The 7,212-nt window shown below is 30.7% G+C and overlaps 4 non-coding genes and 1 pseudogene across 4 annotated transcripts; all 5 read right to left on the bottom strand.

The window, feature by feature from the left end:
- Positions 1-4,264: 4,264 nt before the first annotated feature.
- Positions 4,265-4,383, bottom strand: LOC116853380. Its single transcript, XR_004379960.1, has one exon. It is a non-coding gene; the product is annotated as a 5S ribosomal RNA (ribosomal RNA).
- A 278-nt stretch (positions 4,384-4,661) lies between these two features.
- LOC116853379 lies at positions 4,662-4,780 on the bottom strand. The gene has a single exon (XR_004379959.1). It is a non-coding gene; the product is annotated as a 5S ribosomal RNA (ribosomal RNA).
- Positions 4,781-5,058: 278 nt separating this feature from the next.
- On the bottom strand, positions 5,059-5,177 carry LOC116853378. Its single transcript, XR_004379958.1, has one exon. It is a non-coding gene; the product is annotated as a 5S ribosomal RNA (ribosomal RNA).
- Positions 5,178-5,456: 279 nt separating this feature from the next.
- On the bottom strand, positions 5,457-5,573 carry LOC116853381 (annotated as a pseudogene).
- A 286-nt stretch (positions 5,574-5,859) lies between these two features.
- On the bottom strand, positions 5,860-5,978 carry LOC116853376. Its single transcript, XR_004379956.1, has one exon. It is a non-coding gene; the product is annotated as a 5S ribosomal RNA (ribosomal RNA).
- Between the last annotated feature and the right edge of the window lie 1,234 nt (positions 5,979-7,212).

Here is a 7,212-nt window from a genome sequence, read left to right as displayed (position 1 = left end):
TTAAACGGTCTACAACAAGGAACAATAAACTCACCAATACTATTCAGCATTTACACTTCTGATGTATTACACCTATATGGTCCGAATAATACCGACTGTACGTTACTGGCATTTGTAGACGATCTGATCGTATACTACGCTGATAAAAAACCGCTAGAAGTACAAAAGAAACTAGAAAAAGTATTAAAAAAGTTTTTAACTATTACAACGCATGGAAATTAAAGGTAAACACAAATAAATGTGAATGTATACTTTTTAGACAATCAATGAGAATAGCTAGACAATCAGTATAGAAAGAGTACAAACAATTCCAAATCACAACTACAAAAAATAATGAAGTTATAACAAAGAAGAATATAGTTAAATACTTAGGTATAAATATAGACGAGAGATGCCTCTTAAACGAACATATAGAGATACAACTAAAAAAAGTTAAAATAGCAGTAAGAGCGTGCAGAAAATTATTCTACAACAAGAATTTAAACAGCAGAGTAAAAATAATCTTATATCAACTACTAATAAGACCGATTATAACATACGCATGTGTTATATGGTATAATATAAATGCATCGCTAATGGAAAAATTAAGAATATTCGAAAGAAAATCCCTAATACTATGTCTGTGAATTGCAATTTATGCAGTAGGTGTTGCTTTTATCAGTGTTGTTAACTGCACGTTTCCCTGGTATATGATTATCATTACATTTAACGCATCTATAAGGGAGATTACAGTTTACCGCTGCGTAGCCTAACCTTTGGCATCTCTTGCATTGAATGATTTCTTTTTTGACTAGTTTTTCCCATGTGACTATGGAATGAGCAACAATTTTAATGTCTCTGAGATGGGTTGGGTTACTTCCTGCTGCAAGCTGGATCATTTAGATTGGTAACGAATATCCTTCTTTAATCGATGTTTTTGTGTTAAATCTGCTTACTTTTGTAATTTCCACTTCTTCTGATACTTTTTATATCAGTTCCTCAAATATTTTTTCTTCACTGAAGATGAGATTAACTCCTTTCAGTAACCATGTCTAAACTTTTTCTTCTTTCCTTGTGTAAGAATAAAAACTTTTGTTTTCTTTACTCAGTGTTTCTAAAATTTTCTTATACGTATCATTAGAGTCGGCATAGAGCACTAATTTATTGTTGTTAATCCTTTTGTTACGAAAATTCGCATCTTTAATATTTGCTATAATATAATTTGTTAATTTTTTAGGTTCTTGGTCAAAGATATTTATAAGAAGTGGGCGCATGTGATTATGATCTGCTTCTTGGGCAACGTTCCCTATGTTGCGGTCTGCCTTCACTTTTCTGTTGACTTTAATCTTATTTTGTTCCCTTGTGTCTTGTGATTCTTTGTTTTTTCTCTTTCTTGATGTGATGTTTGCTTGTGTAACTGACATTTCTGTATCCATGTCTTCATTGATTATTTCATTAAGCAATTGCTGACTTGGTCCTTGTGCATGTTCTTGCTGTGTTCTATTTGCTTTAGAAAAAGCTTCGAGTTCGATCCTCATGGTTTGTATATCTCTCTTCAATTTTAGCTTTTCTGCCTGCAGGGCTTGTAATTCGGTTTCCTTTTTTGGTGTGTCATCTCTACTCGTTTCTTTTTTTGTTTATGTATCCTTCTTATTCTTACTGCAAGTCATGTCTATAGCTGGCGTTGGAGCTAGAAAACTTCTCTTATTAATTTTGTTATTAAGTCTTTTCAGTGTATTATTATCCAAAGTATTGATTACTTTCCTTATTTGCCATCCGACTACAGAAATAGGTTGATTTAGTTTGGTTTTATTCTTACTGATGTCAGATAGTTTTGTGTTTATATTTACGAGTGAGGTTATGTCCTCGTCGCCGTTACTACGTTGTCTGAACTCTCGTACGAGCATTTGTTAACTGTGGGTGCTTTCAACGTGGTATGACCGTTGATACTTGTAAGACTTCTCGATATACTAAAAGACTATTTAATACACATTACACGTTTACTACAAACTTTTTATTGTTCATGTAAGTTTAATAATAATGTGATTCTAAAATACTATCAAGATATTTTAAAAAAGAAATGAAGCTGATGTTTCTGCTATTACTTTTTTAACTATCTAAATAGTCATTTGAACAATGTAGTGTGCAGCTATAAATTTTTTTTAGATGTGTGCGCTAAATAAATTTATAACAATAGTAAAGGATATTCGACAAATAAAAAAAAAAATATATGCCAGCAGTACACGGTGTTCCCAAGCGGTCACCATCTAAGTACTAACCGTGCCCAATGTTGCTTAACTTCAGTGATCAGACGAGAACTGGTGCTTTCAACGTTTTCATTTCATTTCACATAGTTTATTGTGTCGTTACAGTTACCATAAGACATCATGAGTCCAATAAACAAAACAACTCAATCCTTATATCTAGTGGTTTAGTAGTCTGACGGCTCGTTGAGCACTCGCAGCTAATATTTATCATATTTTGACGATTCTTAAACTTATCTCGATTGTGATTCTCCGGAGAGGTTTATGAGTATACATGAGTTTGACTAGCCAGTGAAAAACTTAAACGACGTATGATAGAAAAAACACTGGTTATATAACTGTTATAATTACGGAAGACTATAAATTAATACTAAAACTAAGGATTAGAATACTAATGAAAAATGTGTTGATGCGATGAACTATTTAGAATGATTCTGATGAACGATGTACGATATAATATAATATATATTACTTTATTTATTAACTAATATAAGAACACTTATCTAATACTTGAGTTTTACTATTTAGTTTTATTTTTTATTTTCTATTTTTAACCACCAGAATTTGTCGCTATTCTTCGTATAGTTATCCTTATAATCTCTTAGAGATATCGCTGTGTTATATCTTAATCGGTTCAAATTTGCTGCGCATACGATGTCAGGTTCATACAATATTTTTTTATTTAATTTATTTCTTGGCATGTGGTATATGGTCGGAATTTTATATTTGTCCTGAATGTAGCCTTTTTGATCTAAGAAAGTGGACGCTTCTGGAGGGACGTATCCTGATACTCTTGTTTTATCAATGTAACTGGGATCTGAAAATCTATTGGAAAAATTAAGCTATTTTGAATCATTGGGAGAGATGCGTAATAATTTCTAGTGAGTTTAATTATAAAGTTATCAATTCTTGGTATGTTAGCCATATTACATAATTCTGAATTTTTTATGTATTTTGTATAGTTAGATTCCTTTGATCTGTATTTTCCTAAACATAGTCTTAGACATTTTCTTTCGAAAATTCTTAGTTTTTTCATTAGCGAAGCACTTATGTTGTACCATATAGCACATGCGTATGTTATAATCGGTCTTATTAGTAGTTGATATATGATTATTTTTACTCTGCTGTAAAAATAGTAAAGAAAAAATATATTTAAATTCTTGTTGTAGAATAATTTTCCGCACGCTGTTACTGCTATTTTAGCTTTTTTTAAATGTACCTCTATATGTTCGTTTAAGAGGCATCACTCGTCTATATTTATACCTAAGTATTTATACCTAACTATATTCTTCTTTGTTATAATTTCATTATTTTTTGTGATTTGGAATTGTTTGTATTCTTTCTGTACTGATTGTCTAGCTATTCTCATTGATTGTCTAAAGAGTATATATTCACATTTATTTGCGTTTACCTTTAATTTCCATGCGTTGTAATAGTTAAAAACTTTTTCTAATACTTTTTCTAGTTTCTTTTGTACTTCTAGCGGTTTTTTATCAGCGTAGTATACGATCAGATCGTCTACAAATGCCAGTAACGTACAGTCGGTATTATTCGGACCATATAGGTGTAATACATCAGAAGTGTAAATGCTGAATAGTATTGGTGAGTTTATTGTTCCTTGTTGTAGACCGTTTAAAAGTTTATATTCATGTTCTGATTTTTTTCCGTTATTGACTAATGCAAACGATCTACTCGTTATCATATTCGATGCTTTCAACGTGATATGACCGTTGACATTTGTAAAACTTCTCGATATACCAAAAAACTGTTTAATACACATTACACGTGCTACAAACTCTTTATTGCTCATGTAACTCAAATAATAATAAAATAATAATAATAATGATTCTAAAATATTATCAAGATATTTTAAAAGAGAAAAGAAGCTGATGTTTTCATTATTACTTTTTTAACTATCTATATAGTCATTTAAACTATAGTTCATAAATTTTTTTAGCTGTGTGCGCTAAATAAATTTGTAACAATAGTAAAAGATATTCGAAAAATAAAAAAAAAATATATGCCAACAGTACACGGTGTTCCCAAGCGGTCACCCATCTAAGTACTAACCGTGCCCAATGTTGCTTAACTTCAGTGATCAGACGAGAACTGGTGCTTTCAACGTGGTATGACCGTTGACGTTTGTAAGACTTCTCGATATGCCAAAAGACTGTTTAACACATAGCACGTGCTACAAACTTTTTATTGCTCATGTAACTCAAATAATAATAAGGTGATTCTAAAATACTATCAAGATATTTTAAAAGAAAAAAGAAGCTAATGTTTCTACTATTACTTTTTAACTATCTAAATAGTCATTTGAACAATATAGTATGTAGCTATAAAAACTTTTTAGCTGTGTGTGCTAAAAATTTATAACAATAGTAAAGGATATTCAAAAAATAAAAAAAAAATATATGCCAACAGTACACGGTGTTCCCAAGCGGTCACCCATCTAAGTACTAACCGTGCCCAATGTTGCTTAACTTCAGTGATCAGACGAGAACTGGTGCTTTCAACGTGGTATGACCGTTGACGTTTGTAAGACTTCTCGATATGCCAAAAGACTGTTTAACACATAGCACGTGCTACAAACTTTTTATTGCTCATGTAACTCAAATAATAATAAGGTGATTCTAAAATACTATCAAGATATTTTAAAAGAAAAAAGAAGCTAATGTTTCTACTATTACTTTTTAACTATCTAAATAGTCATTTGAACAATATAGTATGTAGCTATAAAAACTTTTTAGCTGTGTGTGCTAAAAATTTATAACAATAGTAAAGGATATTCAAAAAATAAAAAAAAAATATATGCCAACAGTACACGGTGTTCCCAAGCGGTCACCCATCTAAGTACTAACCGTGCCCAATGTTGCTTAACTTCAGTGATCAGACGAGAACTGGTGCTTTCAACGTGGTATGACCGTTGACGTTTGTAAGACTTCTCGATATGCCAAAAGACTGTTTAACACATTGCACGTGCTACAAACTTTTTATTGCTCATGTAACTCAAATAATAATAAGGTGATTCTAAAATATTATCAAGATATTTTAAAAGAAAAAAGAAGTTAATGTTTCTACTATTACTTTTTAACTATGTAAATAGTCATTGGAACAATATAGTATGTAGCTATAAAAACTTTTCAGCTGTGTGCGCTAAAAATTTATAACAATAGTAAAAGATATTTGAAAAATAAAAAAAAAATTATATGCCAACAGTACACGGTGTTCCCAAGCGGCACCATCTAAGTACTAACCGTGCCCAATGTTGCTTAACTTCAGTGATCAGACGAGAACTGGTGCTTTCAATGTGGTATGACCGTTGACACTTGCACATTTTTTTGATTTACAGAAAACTTGTTGGACACATATCGTACAGTTATAATATTTTCATTACTCATGTAAAGTAAATAATAATAAAATAACTGTAAAATGCCGACAAGATTTTTTAAAAGAAAAGACGAATTGACGCATCTCACTATTATTTTTTAACTATCTAAATAATTGCTTGAATAATAAGCAGCTGTGAAATTTTTGTTGTCTGTGTGTGCTAAATAAATTTACAACTGTAGCAAAGGATTCTTGAGAAATTATTAAAAAAAGAAAATAATAACGCCAACAGTACGCGGTGTTCCCAAGCGGTCACCCATCTAAGTACTAACCGCGCCCAACGTTGCTTAACTTCAGTGATCAGACGAGAACTGGTGCTTTCAACGTGGTATGACCGTTGACGCTTGCTAGCATTCTTTATATTGTACTTCTACGTATTTCGAAAATGAAATAAACGTAAAGTTAATATTTGCAACATATACGGAGCAAATTTACGTTTATTTGACATTTTATTGTACCTTATTTTTTAAAATAATATAGTATTTGCGCGCGTTGTTGACCAAGCATACATAAATTTATTCAGTTCATGTCGCTAATATTAATTTTGTGGCTATGTTTTGTTCTTAAAATCTACGAAAAAACGATATGAGAGACACAAATGAGTGTTAACCACGTTAGACGAAAGCACTCGTCAGATCATTGAAGTCAAAGAGTAGCGCACGATCAGATATTAGATAGGTGATCATTTAAAAACACTATGTGTGTACTCTGTTCAATATATATATATATATATATATATATATATATATATATATATATATCTTTTTTTTAGATTTTATCATGTAAAATTAATGCGTTTCGCAGAACAAAGGTTTGACTGGCGCCATCTAGTGACATTATAGGGAGACCTAAAGATCTAGAAGGTTTGTGTCTCGGTTAAACATGGTTCAAATCTTAACTAAATATGGTTAAAATCTTAACTAAGTTCAATTGGTTTACGTCTTGACTAAATGATCCTTACAGTTGGATTCATTAGTTTCGAAATGTCCGCTACGAGCCGCCACTAACCTTTTACTGCATTTCTAGACAAAATCATAAAGTTCGTAACCTGTTCTTGTAAAACTCGTAAGAATTTATGAGTAAACGATTAATATGTAAGCTATGACTTTACGATTTTACGATTTACTAATATATTTACTTAGAATTGCAGCATTTATGTGTGAAATCGAGGTCGAAATATTTGTCAATAAATAAAATTAACTTTTATTCTTTAATAAGTTTTACAATTCTACAGTGAGATAGAAAACTTTTTTATTTGTAAATAATATAATTCAACGGCGCTTTAGTCACATTCTTATATATATATATATATATATATATATATATATATATATATATATATATATATATATACACATATACATACATACATACATACATACATATAAATATATATACATACATACATACACACACACACACACACACACACACACACACACACACACACACACACACATATATATATATATATATATATATATATATATATATATGTGTGTGTGTGTGTGTGTGTGTGTGTGTGTGTGTGTGTGTGTGTGTGTGTGTATGTATGTATGTATATATATTTATATGT

This window comes from Odontomachus brunneus, unplaced genomic scaffold, assembly GCF_010583005.1.
Source record: "Odontomachus brunneus isolate Ranch 3 - 2012 unplaced genomic scaffold, Obru_v1 Obru_scaffold_311, whole genome shotgun sequence".
In the NCBI taxonomy this organism is placed as follows: domain Eukaryota; kingdom Metazoa; phylum Arthropoda; class Insecta; order Hymenoptera; family Formicidae; genus Odontomachus; species Odontomachus brunneus.
The sequence above is the reverse complement of the archived record's forward strand: the minus strand, read 5'-3'. Positions and strand labels throughout refer to the sequence as shown.